We start from the raw sequence: 23,209 nt of genomic DNA, 5'->3' as shown, positions 1-23,209 counted from the left end.
TGGCACATTATACAATTTACGAATTGTAGCCGGTGAGATCGCAAGGTTTACCCAGTTACAAAGGATTTTCAGGACGACAAAAGTTTGTAGATATCAATTCCGGAAGTTGGCGACGAAATACATGGGCGTCCCAGTTGCTTTTGTGCTTTCGTGCCTAAAATGACCGTTTCCTTTTAAAAATATAAGTGGAGAAAGAGTATTTTTACCTCAAGTCTGACTGCGCATCTCTCGAAACCGGTGCCATCCTTAGTATTCGCTCCAAGCGGATTGCAATATATGTCGGAATATAATTAAGTGAAAAGAGAATTAGTGATTTTTGTGAATAAGTTGGTTATGCATCTCAATTTCTCGGGCGATTAATGGCCGCCTCTTCTAGTGGACCAGCTCAAGGGCTGGTCAATAACCACTATCTTATTAGCATTAGGCAGGGTTCGAAACATTTAAATGCGTGAACTACTAGATAATAACCTGAAAATTCGAAATACCTCCGTATTGCTCTGTACAATCACAAAATCCTGGGGCCGTATTCTGAAACGTTCGCCTAGGCGAAATTTCTTTTTTCGCTTTCAGGCGTGCGCCGATTGGCTGTTTTAGCAAAATTAGATGAGCTGATTGGGTGGTTGAGCCCGACGTCATTCAATTTGCTCAACCAGCCAATCAGCGCGCATGCTGATTTCGCCTAGGCGAAATTTCGCCTAGGCGAACGTTTCAGAATACGGCCCCTGGTGTACTATATATGTATAGGACATGACGCCATAACTTATACTGATTTGGTACTGGGAATGTCGTGCTGCGTGCGTTCTGAGCCGTGATCCGGCGAAGATAGCAGCGAGCATCGGTGACCCTGCACTAAGTTTCGTCTGAAAACAGGGGTGCGATCTTTTACGCGTTCCAAAATGGAACGGAGGCGTTCCGTTCCATCGAGCCGCACACGATTGGTCAATTTCAACCGCGACGTTCAAATTGACCAATCGTGTGCGGCTCGATGGAACGGAACGCCTCCGTTCCATTTTGGAACGCGTACAAGATCGCGCCCCAGGACTCCGCGGCGACACACCGCTGCAAAAAACAAACGACCTGCGTGTTTGTTCCATGCTGTTTTGTATTGCTCCAAAGTGGATTAAACCAGTGACTGCGCTTTATAAACACATGCCCACGGCCGTTGATCTTGCACCGTAGCAGACGACGCGCAGCGTTGTAGAAGGCACTGGGTTACTTTTCTATCGCGATCCGGCATGCCATGTGCTGTAGCATTATCATCACGAGAGCTCTACCAACCTAGTGATCAAGATACACAAGTATTATTTATACAGACAAATAAGCGTTTTAGAAGGACGATTTTTTGAGCGGAACTATTTCGTCACTCGCGGAGGCTATCGGCGGCCGCGCTTCGGTCATCTGGGCGGGCCCTCTTCTGCCTTCTTAAGAAGTACCCTACTATAGTTGTGTCAGTTGAATGCGGCCGCGGGCGTCCTATCTTGGAGGCTACGTGCGTTGGTTTCGGAGGCTAGCAACCGTATAATTACGGTTGGTTTCGTGTGCTGTTGGTTTCGTGTGCGCTGTTGGTTTCGTGTTGGTTTCGTGCTGTTGGTTTCGTGTGCGCTGTGTTCTCGCATGCGTGCTTCGAGTTGAAGCGAAAGGCAGCACTAAACAGAATTCGCTCGCCGCTTGCTGCCGCTATTCATCACGCCAGCGTTCTTCACAGCGAGTGTCCGCGCGGTCATCGAGCGAGATGTGTTCGTGTTTACCTTTGGGCGCTTGACAACGTGCTTGATAATTTAGTTCGTAAGCGAATGTTTATAGTCAGTTTATGCAGTTGATAATAATTTGCTATCGCAATGAATGCTGCGCCTTTCGGGTGAAGCGCTTTTCTGGTCTGCCGTCGTTTTCCGCGCTGGTTCAAAGATGACAAAACAGCTGTTGTAGCCCTACAAACGATCTGATAGTGCGACGTTAGTGCTGATGAATGGATGGAAAACATTTATCGAGTCCTGTAAGTAGTGAGTTGCCTCACAAAGTGGGCTGCTTCCTCGTCCGGACCGGCAGGCAGAGCCTTTTGGCCGCGTCGTGGGCTTGCTCGACGGCCCATAGTTGTTCGGTCAGGTCCGGGTTGGAAAAAGCTGTCTTCAGCCTGTCCCGATCGTTGGTGAACTTTTCGTTGGTTTGGTTGCACGACCAGAGCATGTGTTCTAAGTCGTGGTGCATTACAGTCTGCACATTGTGTGTTAGGATATTTGTCTGCCATGTAGAAATGTAGTCTTCTTGGTGTGGCATAAGTGTTTCTTTGTAGTAGTCTTAAAGTACGCGCCAGTGACCTTTTTAATGTGGGGTGCTAAATACTCTTCGGCTGAGATAGAAGTGTCTTGTCAGCTCGTTGTATGTAGAGGGGGCATCCCTGTTCTCTTGGAGATGGTTTGGACCTTCAAGGGTGGCGTCGCGGAGGGTTAGTTCTCGCGCGCTCTTATGGGCCATCTCGTTGAGATTCCGGGGCGTGGAGGAGGGGCTTCTCTATATTGCCTAGGTGTGCTGGAAACCAGCATAAGGGGTGGTAATTGATCTTTCTCTTTTTGATGATGTGTAATGCCTGTTGTGATATTGTACATTTCTGAAAAGCTCTGACTGCACTTCGTGAATCACTATATAGGTATGGTCTACTTCTATCGGTTGGTGCTAGAGTGATCGCTACTTGCTCCGTGACCTCTGGTTTGTCAGTGTTGACCATGGCTGAGTTTATGGTTTTGCCTTTGTCTACCAGCGCAACAGTGAAAGCGCTTCTGTCCACATATCGGGCGGCGTCTACGAAGCAAATTCTTTGCTTTTCTTTGCAAATGGTCCGTTGTAGGCAGGCTCCTCTGGCTAGTCTTCTCTCTACATTGTGTTCAGGATTCATGTTGCGGGGCAATGGTCTGACATCATATCGTTTGCGAATGTCCAGTGGTATGCCTGCGTATAGGGAGTTGATCATTGCTGATTCAAAGTCTAGTTCTTGGAGTAAGGCTCGATCCGACCTGGTGTTGGATAGTCTTGCGATTTCAGTTCTGTCTTGTGCTTTTTGCAATCTCCTCGAGGGTGTTATGTATGCCACGGTGCATTAGGCGTTCCGTGCCTGTGCAGTTAGGGATACCCAGCGCTTGTTTCACTATCTTTCTGAGCTGGACATTTAGCTTTTCTTTCTCCGAGGCTTTCCATTTGTGCATATCCGCTACGTATGTGAAGTGGCATAAATTGAAGGCGTGCATTAGCCTGAGCAGGTTGTCTTCTTTGAGACCTTGTTGTCTGTTGGCAACTCTTTTGATCAGTCTCATAGCGTTGTCTGTCTTGCTGATAAGGCTGTTCATCGCCTTAGTGTTGGCTCCTTTTGCTTCGATCACCATGCCAAGAACTCTGATTCGACTATCGTAATTGTGCGGTCATTTCTAGTGTGACTCTTGACGCTACGGTCTTTAACGTAGGCCCATCCTTTTGGCTTGGGTCTGGGCCTAGTTGGGGTGCATAGTAGTACTGATTTTGCTGGGGAGCATCTCAGGCCTTTTGGTTCCAGATACTCTTCAATTCTTTAGATGGTATCCTGTAAAGTCGTTTCAATAAAGCCATCGCTACCAGCGGTGCACCATATTGTGACATCATCTGCGTACATTGTGTACTTGATGCCTTCCATAGCGCTGAGTTTTCTGCCTAGTCCTACCAGGGCTACGCTGAATAGGGTAGGTGAGATGACGGCTCCTTGTGGTGTGCCCTTGTTAGCTATAGGGTCAGCATTTGCGACGCCGAGGTCGAGTCCTAGGATGGCTTCTAGGTCTCTGGAGTCGTGGTCGATGATCTGATCGTCGACGAGTTTCATCGCGTCTTGTGTGGATAGTCCCGATCTGAAGCGGATCATTGCGTGTGGGTAAATTTCACTGTCTTCTAGGCATTTGGTGAGGAAATGAAGGATAACATGTTCTGCAGATTTGCCTACGCATAAGGAGAACGAGATTGGTCTTAGGTTATCTGTGCTGGGAATTTTGCCGGGTTTTGGTATTAGGACTGTTAGGGCGGTTTTTCATGTGGGCGGAAGGATGCCTTGCCTCCAGCCCGAATTTATTTTCTTGGTAAGGAATCTCAGTCCGTTTCTAGGTTCTTGAGGATCTTGTTGGTAATGCCACCCGGGCCCGCGGCTGATTTACTGTTGACCTCTTGGAATGCGGTTCGCCCCTCTTCGACTTCAAACTTTTGGTCTAGTATTGGGTTGTTTGTTCGAATCCGCCGGAATATCTGTTGTTGTCAGTGTTTGCTAACGATAAGTATTTGTTTATAAGTATTAGTATATAAGGTCTTTTTCCGTGGTGTTTTGTAGTGCCTCATTTATGACTGTCTAGAACGTGGCGTTGCCTAGATTTGAAGTTGGCATTGTCTAAGAGGTGCTTGAGTAGATTACCCCATGCACCACTTCCTCATTTCCCCTGTCTATAGTGTTGCATACCTATTGCCATTGTTGCCTTGACAGTTGGGCACATTACTCTTCTATCTGTTTGTTTAGTTCCGAGATCCGCTTCCCTAGCCTGCGATTTGTCCATTGTCTTTGTCCATTCCATCTGGCCTTGAGCGATTGTTTGGCCTCGAGCATGTGCGCTAAGTGGCTATCCATGCTATTTATTGGTAGGTCCGTTTCTATCTCAGATGTAGCTGCTTTAATGTCTTCCTTGATCTGTTCCGCCAATTGATCTAACGTTTGAGTGGGCTGATTTTTAAGTTTGTCCGCTCTATCTTCCCTAAATTATACCCAATCTACATATGTGTCGACCCTGGGCTTTCGCATTTCCACCAACAATGTTATCTCGTTGATGTAGTGGTCGCTTCCTAATTCCTAAGAAGCGGCGTTGATCAAAGGATGGCGGTACTTTTCTTATATAGGGACTTTACGGGTATGGCGTCAGTAGCACCACTTTCTCCCCTGGTTCTTGGTAGGCCGAACTTCCAAGCCAAAAAACAAAACAAAAAGCAATCATGCTGCCATGGCAATGATTTTGTTGATACGGGAGGGGGAAACGCCATCGCGCCTGTCGTCTGCGGCCCGATCGACGAGCGCGCGACTGTCTTGACAGGCGCGAACGGAAAACAAGACCGCTTGCATTTATTTTAAGGCGATAGCGTTGAAGCCCCCGTGTCGCAGAAAAATCCGGCGTCGGCGTCCGCGGCCACGTAAATCATACCGAACCACCCCGACCAACCCGACCACGCAGGCCCTCCCCACGTGGCGCAGAGGCGCTGGTGAACTAATCAAATTCCTCAGGGTAAAATGAACCAGAAAAATCGTAAAGTACGACGTGAAAACAACCTACAGACACGATAGCGTCGGATTGTAATTTTAATATACGAGAAAGCATAATTCTTATACGCGCAAACTCAAACACAAACCCCTTTTCCAGCATTTCTACCACTCATACACGCCGCGGTCTGCTCCTTGCAAAAATTGCCATCCAGATGGCGCTCGCCTCTCGGCAGCCGCATGCGGAGGCGAAGTCGGAGAAAAGAGAAAGCTGCAGTGGCCGGGAAGCCTGATAAGCAGCCAGGGATCTTTCAAGCTTAAGCGTCCTCCAATTTTTTTTTTCAGATTGTATTGCTCTTGCACATGTTTTCATTTCTGCCGTCGGCGTCGTCGTCGTCGCCGTCGCCGTCGCCGTGACTTTCCGTATAGATAAAATCTTCGCCGCGCGCCGTATGCCCCAGCGGAAGCGTGGGGGGACGCGCGCTGTCACGGAGAGCGAACGCACTCAATCTCCCACGCGCAAGCAAGGAAGCGGAAAGCCAGCGCCGGAGGGAGCAGGGGGGGGGGGGGGGCACTCCTCTGCCAACAACCGCGCTCGTCGCTCGTCCGCACAGTCTCTTATCTCTCCCACGCGCAAGCCAGGAAGCGGGAAGCCAGCGCCGGAGGGAGCATGGGGAGGGGGGGGGGGGGCGCACTTCTACGCTTCCAACAACCGCGCTCGTCGTTCGTTCGACCGCACCGTCTCTTATCTCCACACGGCTCTGACCTTTATGCCGCTCAGTTTCCGTTGATAGACCACACGTACCTTCGCCCGCGCAGCTGCCAGCGTTTTGACAGTCGTTGGCTGCAGTCATTCAGGGTGATCTATTCATGTTTGTTTGTGCGCGCTCACACCACGCTTGTTCATTCAGTTAGTAATAGTCGGGCCACATTTTCCAACGCACGCTACACATGCAATGCTGCCCAGATCGGCAGTGCAGCACTACAGGTGTGTCCCTTCGCACGCGCTGCCCACGGTAACGCTTCTCATCAACACCACCGTTTCACACGCGCCTTCTCGTGGTCAAGTCTCTCTTCATGTCGGTCTACTTACGCCGCAGCACACCTGCTTACTTAATCAGCTCGTTTACTACACTTCATATTGCTACCAAGGCCGCTCACCTTACTTCGTATGACATTGCTGTGTTGCTATCGCCATTGCTTCGCCCTTAGGGCGAAACTGTGACATTTTTAACAGCTTTCGGCTTCTAATTTTCTGGTACTCGCTACAGGTGCGCAACACATTTGTGTGAAAACTTATCATTGTATCTTCAATATGCGCGCGCCAGCACGCCACGGTGGGCAGCAATTTTGTTTCGGCAATTATAGATAACATCAGTCGGAACACCAAAGCTATCTTAGGATTGGACCTAAAGAAGGCGTTTGACAGTGTTACCCACGAAACAATATTAAAGAGAATAAATGAGCTAGGCCTAGGCCAGCGAGTATACAATTATATACGAGACTTCCTTACTAACAGAAAAGCATACATTAGGATAGGAGACCTTAACTCCGAAGAACTACAGATTGGAAGCGCAGGTACGCCCCAAGGTTCAGTAATATCACCGATGCTGTTTAACCTGGCTCTAATTGGATTACCAACAAAACTACAGGAAATCGATGGCCTCAATCATACCATTTACGCTGACGACATCACCCTCTGGGTGAGCGATGGCAACGATGGACAGGTCGAAAACACATTACAACGTGCAATAGAAGCAGTTGAACAATACCTAGCAGGAACCGGACTGTCGTGTTCGGCTGAGAAATCTGAGCTCCTCATTTATTTACCATCGCGACGTGGCCGAAAGCCACGCAACTACGAGGAACGAAACCATCCGGAAATTCACCTAACTACCGCGGATGGTACGCCCATACCCAAGGTTGACAAGATCAGAGTATTGGGGCTGATCATTGAAAGTAACGGCTACAATGGAGAGACCATTCGTAAATTAGACAATATAACATCTCAAATCATGCGACTACTGAAGCGAATAGCCAACAAACACAGTGGAATGAAAGAAGGCAATCTGCTTAGGCTAGTCCAAGCGTTTGTAATAAGCAGAATAGTATACGTCGCATCGTACCTACGATGGTACTCGTCAGAAAGATACAAATTAGACTGCCTAATCAGAAAAATCTACAAGCAAGCAATCGGACTCTCCATCACCACCAGCAACGATAAACTACTGCAGCTAGGTCTTCACAATACACTGGATGAGCTAATCGAGGCACAACGCATAGCACAATATGAACGCCTGTCCAAAACTAAAACAGGTAGGCAAATATTGGATCGCCTGGGTATAGGTTATCATGCCCAACATGGTGTCAAAGTAGATATGCCCAGACACATCAGAGGCATGATGTGTCTCTGATGCTCAAGAATATGCATCCCACCCACCATCAGGGTAGGCGAAAAAGCAGAGCACGCGATATACAAAAGAAATTCGGTAACAGCAAGGACACCATATTTGTAGACGCAGCTAGGTACAGACACAAACGCGCCTACACAGCAGTGGTGATAAATTACGAGGGAAAATGCATGACGAGCGCTACAGTCAACACTCCACACGTAGAAACCGCAGAGGAAATAGCTATCGCGCTAGCCATAGCACAAACACAAGCACATATAATCATCAGTGATTCCCAGACGGCAATACGAAACTTCGCCAATGGTCGGATCTCCCCAGATGCACTACGACTCCTAAAATTAGGTAACAACCACGACAGAAGTGTCCATCTCATCTGGACACCCGCTCACACACTACCAGACGGTAGCAATGAGGTGGCGCACCGCATGGCTCGAGAGCTTACGGACCGAGCCTCGGTTAGTCCCGCTTCAGCGACTACCGACGAGTGGGAGTGGGAAGATCGAATGACCAAATTTTATGACATTACACAACACCATAGATTGCAGAGGCGCACATTCCCGCCGCCTCATCCAAAATTAAAGTACAGGAGTAGCAAGAAAATTTTTTTTTTTGTTGCTTTTATTAGCAACGTATCGCCAAACAAAACATTCAATACACGATACAATCATGTACAGCTGAGTATCTCGTATACTCAATACAAACGGGTGCATTCTGTACTACGCTTATACATGCATAAGACAGCTCCCCGCAATTTCTCATTACAGAAAATTCGCTACGGAGGCCATGTTCATTTGCTGTGCACAATACAATTCTACAAAAGCATTTTTATCGCAACACTTATTCGTGATTAATAAAAAGATTGCCAAGAGCACCAGATCAACATATTTCACATGACAGTAAAAACAGCGTGCTATTTTTTTGTTATTCCAAACAATTGGTAAACTATTTCGAAAAACCTGCTATAGCTAGTAAATTTTCTGCATAGCTCACCCTGGGCTAATGCGTCGATACATATTTAGCAAATTACATCGGAAACGAGTAGATTTGCTTTCACACTTGGTTTTGTTTCGGCAAACAACTAGGACCAGTAGAGTTTCATTCAGAGCTCTAACATTGCTAACACGGTATCATTACGAAATTCCACACGAACATAGTGCAGATTTTTCTTTAAATTTGCAACGCCCATAGTTTGTTCTATCATCATCCAAGCTTATATGACACATTTCGAAGACAACAAACAAAAAACAGCACACCGTAGACTGAAGTTTTTGTCGAGAAACAGTAAATGCAGGAGAAGCAAGTGTCAATCGATGGTTCATCGTCATTAGAGGCTGGGCTACGACATAGTGATGGACTAAAGTATTAAGGAAAGCGTAGCTTCTGGACATGGAGAAATATTTTCAAGGTAACTCAAATGGACTGCATTCAATGCATCATAACAGATTGCTCAGAACGATTCTCTTTTGAGCGGTGTTCAAGACCTTCCTCTAATATACCGAACCTATATTATGCCTTTTCTTTTACCGGGTCAATAGGCTCAGCTCCGTGCGCACTTTTTTGAAACATGGGACAAACGTCAGAGCTATGCTACGAGTTTAGTCATTGGCTGGAGGTCATCCGTCATGAGACTCGCGAAGGTATATCAATAAAAAAGCGTAAGCATTTCAACTTTTCTAGCACACTTGTTTCTGGCACATCGTGATTTCGGGCTTATTAAAATTATTCGTGGCTCAGCCCCCCCCCCCCCCCCCTCCATCACCATTTTGCCATGATAATGAAACCACTCAAGGCAAGAGTGCCGAGCAAAATTAGTACTTGGTCATCTTTATCGAAGTAAGATTAAGAAGAGTTACGAACGAACTTACGAACGTCAATTCACTCGTTGTCAGCGAAAACGGTTCGGCTTTCTAGCTTAGCCATGGAACGTCGCGCACCTCAGATGAGCATCCGATAAAAAAAAAACTTACAAGCACGCAGCTTCTTGGCGCACGCGAAGCAAATTTTGCTGCGTAACGTCAGACGTTACCCGGTGCCGTAACCGACGACATGAAAAAAAAAAAAAAAAAAAAAACAGCGCTCACCGTGCTCTTCTCTTTTGCGCCGTGCCCTGTCAATCGATTCAATCGAAAGCACTGTACATCTCCTGCCGTGTAAGCTCCACCGGGTCTCCCGCTTTAGCTTAATTCCGCCATACTAATCACACCTACCAAATGGGCGAAATACCACCGTGGACATGGTTAAAGAATACGTAAAAGTGAAACCAAAGCTGAAGTACGAAGAAGCGACAAAAAAAAAAAGTCTGTTCTTCTAGGCACAGGTTGAAAAGTGAAGCGCACCTAGGTTGTCGCGCAGATAACTTGAACTGCTTTTTTGTCATTCGAAACGCAAACGCTGACAGCTACGTAATTTTTTTTTTTTCAGCCGTGTTCATGAACATTCAAAGGTGGTGATGTCACAACAAAAAACTGGTCAGCGGAATGCTCTCCAGCGTAACCAGTTGGTGCAGCAAGCATTCACATACCTTCGGCAAATATAAATTCAAATGTTTTCTACTCGTGGAAAAAATGAAAAGCAACCGCTAACATATACCGAAGCGAAATTTGCCCTCTACGCATCAGCTAGCATTAATTGGCTCACGAGCAACTGTCGACTAGTAGGTTCAGTTTGTAACAACACCGCAGAAACATGCGCCGCGCCAAACCAAAAAAGATAATCACTAGAAGGCAACCGCGGAAGATCTTGCGTTTCCTAAGATAGCCGTTTTGATAAGGACAGCGCTTGTTTCTTCATAACGACTGCAGAAAAAGTGTGCTTACCTGTCGTCCGCTGAGAAACGGAAAAATTTCACCCTGCTGTTCCTCTCCGAGTTGCCACACGTACCACAGGGCCGCGCGGCACGCCTTGTGTCCTGTCCTCAGTTTTTCCGGCACTGACGTAATGTTCGCTGGCGCAGAAATAAAGTTAACTGCAGAGCAAGCAAAAATACGTGCGAGGAAAGCGGCAGCAGTAGACGAACTGAATGGCTGCCGGCGCGATAACAGCGAGAGCGCCACCCTTTGGCGCAAGGAATGAAGCGACTAAATATATGGGACGCCGAAAAAGAAAACAGCCGAAAAGACATTTTATTCCTACACATAATTGCGTGACTTCGTTGCTATGTAGGTTGAAAAGAGCAAAATCAAAGAGCAAAGAACAGCCACATATGCAAAAGTTACTGAATTTTCCTTTGGCTACCAGTGTCATGGCGAAGACTTGGCCTCGGGCGACGCGACGTTACGCTACATACAGAGACGGACGCAACAGAGGCATGGAGTAACATACGGATTACAAGAGTGGCCTCTCCAGCCTAAAAGCGGCCGAGCTACGCAGCGTCATGCCACCCGCCAGAGGGCAATACAACACTCCTTGTCTCCAAGGGAACGCGCGTACTAGTTATCTACTGTAGTAACTTTTCTAGTGCAGTAGACGTCTACTTGTCTATGTGTCTGTAGACGTAGACGTTATCAACGGGATCAGCCGGCCGTGAGCGGTTGATGATAAGACTAGTATAAAATAAAGCATGCATCGCTACAAAATATCGGCCATGGTGTGATCAGGCAAGGCGACGCTATAAAAGATGTGCGATAACGTCTCCGTGGTCTTCGCTGGGTTCGTCTGCCTGCTTGTCTGCTGCTAGCTCTAAGAACAGTTGCACCCTTTGGGGTGCATTTTTGCCACACAACAATAATCGTCATCTGTCTTGCTTGCGTTTCCTATCTTGAAAACTCTGCACTTGCTACTTTCCTGTCGAGAACGCTGTGTCACGCTGATAACGCTCTTGTCGTTCGTGACCGAGAAGTGCCGGGCGCACAGCGTTAAAGAAAGGAAAGCCACGCAAGTCAGATGACGGTTATTCTTCTGTGGCAAAAATACGCCCCAAAGGGTGCAACTGTTTTTAGAGTGCTTGGTAAGAAGTCCTTCATTACGTTCTTTTTTCCCTTCATTACTTCGCAAATTGCTTATCTATTTGTCACTTCAGCCTTAAGTTGACATTTGTCGCATTGTGCTGTTCGGTGCAGAGAGCTTTTTGTGTTCTTCACTTCGCGCATGATGTTCGTGGATTGCTTCACATTATGTAAGAAACAGCAATTTGGAATGCTGCGCAGCACGTTTCTGAGAAAATCGTTTCTTGGCGCGAGAAAGTGAGTCGGCACACGCCAGCATACGTAGTCTGAATTCAAAGCATGTGCGTGCAATTGTGTGAAAGAATGCAGTTATGGTTAGGATCGTTATTCGTGGTGTGCGCAGATTGCTTGAAGCCTTTGTTGCGAGCGCAGTTAGAGAGAAATTGTGAATTTAGAAGAATGTTTGTAAGCTGTGGCTACGATGTATTCTGAATAAACACTCCTGCCTCAGAAGCACGTACATGCATGACACCGACAGTTTCTTTTTTTTTTTTTTTTCTGTGGAAATTGCACATGACGCTTTTCGCGAAAGGGCGATGTGAAGTGTAGTGGTTAGCGCCGCGCGTTCGGAAACGAGGGGTCCCTGGTTCGATTCCGCGCTACGGACACAACTTTCCGAATTTTTTTTTTCATAAAAGTAGACGTGGCTACCTACTACGACGACTACTCCATACTACAGAGGAGGGACAGACCCACACCCTAAGGAGCTTCGCCCCTAAAAAAAAAGCATTTTGCCCTCGCCTTGTCGGCTGCGGTATAACTTAATGCGCAGCAGCATGCCATCACAACGAAGTTCTCGTCCCTAACACGTTTGATCAGTTTGTGCGTACAGCACTTTCGTCGCACAGGCCCGAGAATGGCGGTCGGAGCGCGCAGGAAAGAAAAAAAATATACAAAAGCGCAAGCGTGCTTCCACGTGACACGGATTGGCCAATGGGGGAGCGGAGGAGGCTGGGGTGACTGGAGGCGGCGAGGAGGAAACGCCGGGGTGAGCGCGGTGGCGGCAAGATCTAAGAATGGCGCTACCTTATATATGGACTTTAAAATCGGCCGCAGGGGCCTATGGAAGTCTCCTCTCTTATCCTTGTATATGTTACTCTATGACAGAGTCTCCCAGCCGGACCATGCTAGACGTTCACACAATGCCTTCTACTCGCACTCAAGACAAATGCGTGGGTGCAAAGCCTGTTTTCAGTCCATTAGAAGACGGAATTTTCGAATTACAAGTTTCTGATATGTTCCTCGGCGTCATCTTTTGCGCGTTCTGCCGGCTCCAGCAACACTCTCCCATGTTATCACTCTTGGCAATCAGCCATCGCGTCTTCGACCGGCGTGAGTCCCGAAAGAAGGTATATGTTGTTGCGGGGCCACAAAAAACGTCACAAACTTGTTCCTCTAATTCATTACACGCCAAACTAACTTTGTCACCACGGCCGAGCTGCTTATCGCTAACTGCGTCACAGTGCGCTGTGCGGCCAGCGTGCCTCAAAAGTACCCCAGAAAGTAACGAAATTACTTTTCAGTAATGTCTGGCGTCTGAGAAAGCGGCACAAACTTCTAGCAAGATGCATTATACTACACACCACGGCTGAGTTCTCGCTAACTGCGACATGGCGCCCTGTGCGGCCAGGGTGCCTCAACAAAACCGAAACAAGTTACAATACTCCCCTAGAAAGTGTCGGAAACATGTCCCAGCACGATTCATTACCTCAAATTAACTGCGCCAGGACGTTCGAGCTGTTTTTCGCTAACTACATCTCAAGTCTCGGTCCCGTGCCGTAAGCCTAATTGCGTCGTAGACTGTGAAACAAAATTTCTCACCTTGCCGTAGTCCAATAGTGCAGTGGTGTCTTATCCCAGTGCAGAAGGAACGCAAGAATACGCCGGGAGCCCAAGAAACAAGGCTACATTTAAATAAGAAGGGGGAGACTGACGTGTCGCCGCGGACGAGCGCTCAAACGCGCAGCCGTCCTCGCTCGCTTCGGTGGAGTGTCTGGCGGATGACGCGTGCATCTGGCGCGTCATTGGCCTGCCGCTAGGCAACGCCAGAAAAATAAGTAGCAAAGTTTAAGTTCATTTATATGCAAAACGTTTCAGTTTTCGCGGCAAAGAATTAAAAAAATAAAACAATGTCTGTTAACTTAATTTCACTTTCTTTTTTCTTTCGATGCTCGCGGCAGCTAGCGTTCGGCATCATTACTATAGCGTGACGTGTTTCCTGTTGCCAGTATTTGCCGAGTGTGGGGCCCCTCTTGTTGAATTTCTTTCTCTCTGCTGATAGTACGTAGCGAAAATGTTACAAAAAAAAACATTCAGGCCTCGAGCTGCGAGACGTTCATGGGGGTCAAATGTGCCTATTTTGCCGAATTAATCCAATGACTTAGCTATCTGAGTGCTATGCAATGTTCAGAAAGAGGATCCGCGTCAATAATATCGTAACTGCACAGGACACAATGCTTACCTGTAGAAAACCGCTCCCACATGTCTTGTGAGTTACACCTGCGCCACTTGTCTTTGAGGTTTTCCCAACACTTTTAAGTTGGCCCCACGTCCGCGACGTCACGTTATGGCGGCAGTTGAACTCGTCATCTATCTTTTTCCACGACTCCCGTTTTCGACTGACGGATACAGCGTCCGTTTTCTTCTCGACGACGCTGCGATGGCGCGAAATGAGCTCCAGGAGTAAGGCGCGTTCTTCTTCGGGAAAGCTTTTCTTTTTTTTTTCCATCGTCCGCGCGGGCTAAAAACACGCTACACACAAAAACACTCTCTGCGCAAAAACACCGCACGTCTTCAGCAGCAAAACCCCAAAAAATCGGGACGATGACACACACAACCACTGTGGCTGCGAGAACCAATGTGAACTTGTGGCCAGACGAGTTTGGGTAAAGCGCTAAAACCAAACCGTTCTTTGTATTTTACTCAGCAGAATGCGCGAGCAAGCATTGCAACATTTATGTCCGCATTACTCTGCTGCAAAACTTATTTTTTTTTTTACGAGTAAACCGATCGTACACGTAAATTATTTAAGTAACCTCGACACCAGACGACATACTTGACCCGAAAAGTGTTACCAAGGTCGATTCACCTAAGTCGCGAAGCTTCGGGCGAAAAGCGGTTGAGAACGAATTGTCACCGACATCAGCAAGGGTGGTTATGGGAGCAGCGATTGAAGCGCGACTATGTTTGGAGGGAAGAAACATTGCGAAAGAAAAAAAGCGTTTTATAAATAAAGAGAGACAGTTAGATTCATTCGACAAAAATAAAGTTCCTAATCAATTTTATATACGCATGGCGAGAAAACAAGAGACAATTTGGTTTTACTTGATCATTATCAATAAATACCTTTTTTCAGCGCCCACCGTAAGAGCGCCCATCGATAGCGGCGGGCGTTCACGCCGCTATCACTTGCAATGCAACGCAGCTCTTGAAGTGTGCAGAAAGGCGCGCTCGTATATATAAAGTTCACCGTACGCCCCCCTCACATGTTTTGTTGTTTTGCTTGCCGACGTTTATCTAAATTTGGTGACGCGGGTAGTTTCTTTCTTAACCTGTTCAGGCAAATGCAGCAAGTTGCGACCGCCAGATAATTCTTTAGTTTAGTTGTTTCTGTGCGACATCGCTGGCCGACGGGCTTGGCGTCCGACGAAAGGACAAGCACTCTACGCCCAAAGCGTTCGTCGGCCTCCAAAGAAACTATGTTCCTTGCAGCGATGCGATTTCGACACCCGTACGGCTGAACTTTTCCTGCATCGCTTTGCGCGCTGACAGCTCGGAACGCCCATGAAGTCGTATGGCGGGGCATTTGAATATACAGCTGTAATGGCAGGCCTCGGAAAACGAATTTCGCGCCTTTGATAACGAAATGACGTCACTTCTGTTTTTAACAGATATGACGTCACATTATTTTTTCTTCCGCCGGAACTGTTCCCTCCTCACATAGATGACGCTAAGCCCCATGAACCGCCGATGAACCGCCATGTTTTGAACGTATGGGCTTCTATGGAAGCTTCGCTACCACGTATATCTACCATGGTATTACTTTCGAAAGTGATACTTAAATGTCCTTTTTCAAGTACTCTCCTAAAACTTTCCTAACACTTGTACTTTTCCCGCACTTTTTGACGCCCTACGTATGTTTGGTTTCTGAATACGGGCCTAAATTCACTTCTTATCATCAGTTCGGCCAAGTGGCCGATTCCATCCATAGCGGGGGTGTGGCTTTGTGCGAGTGACCAATGACACAGACAGCATGTAAAGGTTTCTTTGCATTTTACATTTTTCTTTTATATCCTATTCGCCGCACCAAGTGACGGGATCTTTAGTGTATTAACGCATTTTCCTTTAATACATGAAAGAACACAATAACTAGTTGATGTTCGTGTATGACGTAATTCGTGAGTACTTAAATATTTCTGAAGTAGTAAAAATATTTAACGATATATTTGTTCATTTAATGCTGAGGTAGTAGATCTGGTCGATAAAACTCCTCGTCCTGAGGAAAGGCAGCGTTTCTCGCGAGATGAAGTTTATTCCTCTATTATCTAGTCTAATTGCGTTAATGACTTCTTGGCGCCCGCAACGGAACGAATAAAAGAAAAGACATAACTGAAAAAGAGTCAGCAGATGTACATCAACGCTGTAGTCCAGCACATAATTTTGGGGAGATTCCGTCATAGTCACCTGTCCTATTTAGCGACGTAATGTTCACAACACATCTCGATCACCCCTTCAAGTGTAACATCAAGTAAGTAGAAGTGATTGCGTACGACAACAGCTAGGTGGTGAGAACGAAACTTCACTATTATAATACCTAAAATGAATGAGTAGGCACATACAAAAACGGCTGAGCTATCCGCGAGTGCTGGGTATCGGAACAATATCTAAAGTTATTAGTTTTTTTTGCCATAAATTAGAGATCATTCTGCATTACTCCTGGATGTTTCAAGAATGCGTTCTATGAAAGCCCGACGAGCTCTTTGAAACATCTATCCAACGTAATTTACTCCGCACGCAATGCCCCCCCGTGCAAAAGCAGAAAAATGTGCAAATAATGTATGCAAACCGGAAAAAGTGAATCCGAAACTATGGTACATCGGGCGACTCAACGAATATATTAGTTCGCTGCCTTGCTGAAGCGAAAGCAAAGAAGGACGCTGTTGTAAGAAGCAACGCCAGTACATCCTGTCGACACCTAACTAGACGTGGAGAAAAGGAAATAAACCTTCTTGCGTGACATTGGATGTGGCACAAACACACGCGGAGGCCTCGCCCCCATGACGAAAGGCGACCCCGCAGCTGCTTCGAGGATAAGCTGGCAAGCGATCACGTGCACACGCGAGAAGGCGAGCTTGTGAGAGGAAGCGAACAGAAGACGCCGCTGCACGCCTGACGTCAGCGCGTGGTATAAATAGAAAGCCAGCGCTGGCGGTGCTCAGTACTATCGTCGGCGCGCTCCTCCCGCAGCCTTGTTCATCAGACATAGCAAACTCCACGCTAGCCGTTCCAAGTGCGCGAGATGTCCACTTGGACGAGTTACCGCGACAAGAAATCCAAGCGACCGGCACAGGACGCCCGGCAGTGCACGACATCGCACAAGGAGGAGTTCGTGTCCCGCTGCGAAAAGGCCGCGCTGTACGAGGTACCGTTCACCTGCGGAAAGTCGTACATCGGAGAGACCGGCAGGTGCGTCACCACTCGCATCAGAGAACATCGGAACAGACTGGAAGAGTCTCAGGTTAATCCGTTCCGCTCTTACGGCACTCTCGTTAACCACGCCGCCGCCCATGGCTGCGATCCTGAGTTCGATAGAACACGAACCCTTTGCAGTGGAGTCTGGGACGCAGATTTAAGAAAAAGAATGGAGAAAATGGTAATCTCAAAGTGCGGCCGATGGTGCGTAAACAATGACTAACGTTGTGTACGCCAAGCCGCCTTATAGCCTGGTCCCTGCGGCGGAGGAGGCATCCCCGATGCTATCTCTTCATTTTTTCTGCCTACCGATTCATGAGTGTCATGTTGTTAAAAAAGTTCCACAGCGCATTGCTTGCCGACACAGATATTCCGAGGTCTGTTACTGAACGAGGAGGAAAACCCAGCTGTCGCCCTGATGACGAAGAAATTCCGATGGTGTCGCGATGGTCACGTCGGACTCGGAACATGTATGCATATATGGTTTGAGAAACGCTTCTAAATTCCGACACGCATGAAGAACACAGCCATTGCCGTGATGACGAAGAAATTCCGATGAAGGCGCTACGGTCAAGTGGGACTCTATGGTATGGCACCCCGCACTGGACACTCCTGGACATTGCGTTGTGCACCGGACTATTACCTAACTATACTATAACCCTAATAATACCATATGGTAGGCGACTCCCGTGGGTCAGCATGGTTGGTATAATGATTGCCTGTGTACTGAATAAACATGTATTTTGGCAAGTTCGAACAGCAAGGCCTACCCGCCATATTTGTCAATTAGATTATATGTGCTCTTACTGCACATTAGTTTCGTCTTTTGTTTTTACAAGCTGGACCTGCGTCACACTGCAATTCCAATGTCCCGTGATGGGCTATTATTTGGAAAACTTGCACATTGTTATCGTTAAGCTAGGTGATTAAGCTTATCTTGCACAACGTTATAACACCTAGAATGTGTGTGTGTGTGTGTGTGTGTGTGTGTGTGTGTGTGTGTGTGTGTGTGTGTGTGTGTGTGTGTGTGTGTGTGTGTGTGTGTGTGTGTGTGTGTGTGTGTGTGTGTGTGTGTGTGTGTGTGTGTGTGTGTGTGTGTGTGTGTGTGTGTGTGTGTGTGTGTGTGCGTGCGTGCGTGGGCACGAGAAGGATGGGAACCGAGGGATCCAACCGTGCCAAGCCAAGGGGAAGTTACTTGTAGGTTTTAATTGGGGCATACAAATGATGAACTAAATGAAATGAAAGTGGACGAAAAAAACACCTTGCTGCCGGTGCATGGGAGGGTTGTGGGTTGGGCTCTCACCGGCGGCAAGTTGTTTTGTCGTCCTTTTTCTTAAAACTGATAGCGTAAAGCAACCGCCCGGAAGCCGCATCTCCATCTAGGTTTACAGCGATAACACTACGACAGCTTTAGGAACACCCTTCTGTCAAACAGTGTAAGTGCCAAAGGGTTCAATACCCAAATCAGCATCTGTCACTCAGACTCTCTGGAATATAACATTTTCTTGTAAATAAATATTCTAAACATTATTTCTTCGAATCGCTACAATGGGTGCTTGCAATGAGAACAGGAACACAAATGACACACTTTAAAACAGGTTTATCTGCATATTTTCTATAGACTTCTGCGGACCATATTGCTAACCTCTAGACTTCCATAGACTTGTATATGCTTGTGGTACCTCGTGCCTACTGAGCGGGCGCATCAAAAAGCAGCAGCGAGACCACAGCCACCAAAAAGATCGAAGCAGAGTCCAGAGCTCACCGCGACGAGCAAGCCGTGGCTTTGACCTATAGAACGTTCCGGCGGGCTGCACAAAGTCTATTACAGTCTAGAGGTGCAAGTTAAGCACGTTTCGCATAACGTCTCATGCGGTCCGTGAAACTTGAAATGTCTTATTTTCTTAAAGTGCTCTTAAAAAGTCGGTAGCAACAGTTTAGAGACTGCGCATTAAACGTATATAAACGTTCTATAGGCTGTCTAATTAAGCTGTTGTGAGGGCAGGACTTTTTCTAAAGCTTCTTTTCAACTGACTTTCCGTTCGCGCCTCGATGATAGGGCGCGGTGTATACTATTGCACGATGTTAAAGGAAACGCTAAGTTGGCATTATGCAATTTATTATCGCTGAAATATGGCACAGTTTCCCACAAACTATGGTCGTGTTGTGTAAATAAACGTCCATTTGACGATGTCAGCGGCTTATTTATGGTAAAGGCGAAGAAAGAATACAATTACATTGGCTTTAATACTGCTCTTTTTTTTTTCCTTTAACGGCGCACCACTTACTGTGCTTGAAAGGCTGCATTCCCGCCATGGAGACGTGATGCTCGTGCCTTCGATGACCATCGAGCACGCTATCGGCTGAAGTGTTCGCCAAGCTCCGCCACCGTATCCAGAGCCGTAGCCGAGTATTCATGTTACGTGGGCTCGAGCAGCCAATCCCGACGTCGCGCACAGGAATAACGCATATTTAATGCCACGAAGTTCAAGAGCAACTCCAGGCCGTACCGGTGACGTACTTGTGTGCACATCGCACAAACGCCGAAGCGTGAATCACTTTGGCAACCTTGGGCTCTTTACCACGCACGAGCATTCTTGAATTTCGCCGCCATCGAAATGCGGCCGCCTTGGCTGGGGTCGAACCCGCGACATTAGCGAAGACACCGCTCACATAAGCGTGAGTGGCGACATATCTTTCAAGGATTATTCTCACTCGACCATTTTCATTTCTTGTCATCAGTTCAGCCAAGTGCCCTGCGGCGATATCAGGGTAGGAGCATTCTACAAGCGACTAAGGCGCAAGTATTGTGTAACGTACGACCCATTTCATTTGGTATTACTCGTTTTTTTTTATCCATACACCGTAGAAGCTAGTGGCGGAATATTGATATATAAAGACGCGTTCTTATTATTATCTAAAGGACCGCAATAGCTAGGTCTTATTCATGGATGGCGGAATTGATAAACCGGGGCAGATTTAATGCGGCTATCATATAGACGGTTTCATGCTCGCGATAACAGCAGCGAGCGTGCCGCCCCCAAGAAACTTCCGGTCACGTGCCTTATCAGGTTTATGCTTTCAAACGCATGAGGCTCTATTCTGGACACGCATGGCGGCTGCACGGCCGCCATTATCCGCCATCTTGGCTGTCTCATTGGCTGTCCAGAGGTCACGTGTTTTGAAATTTGTGCCGGGAAACGGAAGTTTTGGAAAATGCAATTTTGCGTTTTCGTCAGAATGACGAAGCGTGACGTGGAGCTGCCAGTTTTATCGACTAATACTTTTTTGTGGTCCTTGGCACCTATATTGCGACTTTAGCGCTTTAAAAAGAAAGTGGACGGTAGCCTGCAGAAGCTCGTACAATGCATCTGCAATTTCGCGAATATGTGGTGGCGTTCCAAGATAGCCGGCATGTCAGCTTGTTCATTGGCTGAAGGAATATCCCGTGAGGAGCGTCACAGGAAGGGCCGTTTCGTGAACGTCAATTTGACGTTGCGTGACGTTGCGCTGGGCCGCCGCCATTGCAGAGATTTTCCGCCATAATTTGTGGTGCGACGAGCCGCGCGAATTATGGTAATGAGCGGCCATATGCAACGGCAGTGGAGAGGCATGCGTATCGCCGCATTTTCCCTGTCATTTCGGGCCATAAAAATCTTTTGTTCACAACGCGTGTTCATAGCATTTGCATCGCTTTCGGGTGGTGTTGGCATTTGTGTTTTGCACCATCATTTTTATTAAAAACACGTTTATTTGAAATAATATTGGTTGAAACTAGCAAACTTTCTGCGACATTTCGCACTTTTCACTATTGCGTTTGTATTGTAATCAATATTAATGACTTTTCGCATCATCAAAGGCTATGACAACGGTGACTTTTTAATTTACAAAAAGAAATGTACGCAAGACGGCGCCTTGAAGTTTCCTCTCGCGGTGCGAGTAAGCAGCGAAGTGCACAAGAGATGGCAGTGCCGGCGCTTGCGTTGCGCAAGCGGATACCTGTGGCGCGCGCAACGCTATCGATGATATTCGGCCGCTTCTCAGCCAGACGAGTCGGGCTGAGTCACTTGCGGATCACGAGATAGCGATAACGCGGCCTAGAGCGTGCGCTCATCATCACTGGTAGGTCGCGTGTGTTGTCTCAAGGTAGAAAGCAAGCGCGTGGGCGCCGATATACGATGACTCATTCAGTTTCCCGAGGACACGCATCCTATCTAATGAAGTAGACGACAGCCTGCGCGCATGCAGACGACGGAAGCGAGAAACGATTTTGATGGAATAATCGTACGCTTTGAGCTAGCGGCTTTATTTTTACTGGGGAGGAAAACTGTTTTCCTTTATCAAGAATGCTAGGTTCAATGCCTACATTACAGTTTCTTAGGCGAAACGTCAAATTTGCGTATCGTTACGAAAGCAAAACGGGGCCATCAGCGCCATTTTGTAAGCGTCGCGCCTACGTCACGCCTCGAAGAAAATGGCGGAATGTCCAGAATAGCGGCTATGGTTGCTTCTTTGCCAGTTACATTCAACAGCTACGTCAGTGGGCAAAACCGGAAGCCGTGCAGGGCCTATGTTTGTAATCAGTGAAACGGTCTATAGACGTGGTGGAACAAAAACCATGTTGGTGAGCGCAGGCTTCCGGGCGACAAGCAAAACGTCTGCGAGCAGCGAAAAATTCCGCTTCCATGTGATGTCTTGCAATGCTGTCGGCTATGTCATCGCTCGGATTCTGGCAGTGCTCTTGCGCATTAGGCAAAAAAAAAAAACACGCACAAAAGAAAAATACCAAGCGTAGGCTCTCGGGCACCGTTTTACTCACCGACGGCTGTACACAGCCGGGCTAAAGGGGCGCGCGTCTACCCTCTAGATTATTTGTGGGCAATAAAAAAGCGGTAATGGCGTATGCAGCGTCACAGCTCCTTAGTCGTGGGCGGGCGACTCAAGAGGAATGCGGACCCTTTCAAACGCGATTTCCTGTTAAACTAAGCGTTTGCATAGTAATTGCATACCACTGTGTGGTTTCTGCAATGACATTTTAACAGTCTACGTAGGACATATTTGCCTTTGCAATATACTATATATTTGCCGATTGCAAATATACACTATATTTGCAATCGGTGAGCTTTTTCTGACTTGAGGTATGTGGCGCGAGATTCTTTTTTTTTTTCATATACGGTATAACACTAGGGCATTTCAATTAATCATTTTATTGTCATATGTATCCTCTCAGATCATTTCATCTTCACACAGCAGCTTCATCAGGATCAACCTTGATCTTGCGATCCTACTGTTTCTCTTTCGTCCTTCTTGTCCACCTTATGCTCCAATGAAGCATTCATGAGGGAGACACCTGACAAGGAGTCCCAGTCGTCGTACTCAATGACAGTTTTTTCGGCAGTCAGCGCAACATACGTGCCAGAATCTACCTGTATCGCATACCTCAAGCGCGTTAGCGTCGGCGTCAAAGTGGGGCACTCCTTGGCAATCGTGGGTCCCAGAGTGAAACTGATATACATTTGATCTTCAATGAAGTATGGTTCGAGACAAAACGTGCACACGCCCATGTAGTCCTTGTTGACGTTTCTATAGGCGTTTTCCAGCGTCCACAGAGACTTGTACGACGCCCATACTGTCCGCATTGTCAATCGGCACCGAGCTCCAAGTCCGGTTCTACATAGCAGTCGGGGTATAGTACTCTGGCTTCCACTTTTTCCGATTCACTGAGTTTCTGAAACTCTTCCCACTGGCTCTTGGAGACGTACTGAGCTTGCTGCCCGTTCCGCTTTCGTGGAAACAGTGTCATGGCTTCGATGAAAGCGTAGTAGTCCGTGGCGAACATGACGCGTCGTAACTTCTTGACCGCAGGTAGGATGGTCTCGAATGTGGCGTAGTCCGGTGCTGGTTGGTCAGTCTCG

The sequence above is a fragment of the Dermacentor silvarum genome, chromosome 10, assembly GCF_013339745.2.
Source record: "Dermacentor silvarum isolate Dsil-2018 chromosome 10, BIME_Dsil_1.4, whole genome shotgun sequence".
Taxonomy (NCBI): domain Eukaryota; kingdom Metazoa; phylum Arthropoda; class Arachnida; order Ixodida; family Ixodidae; genus Dermacentor; species Dermacentor silvarum.
The sequence above is the reverse complement of the archived record's forward strand: the minus strand, read 5'-3'. Positions refer to the sequence as shown.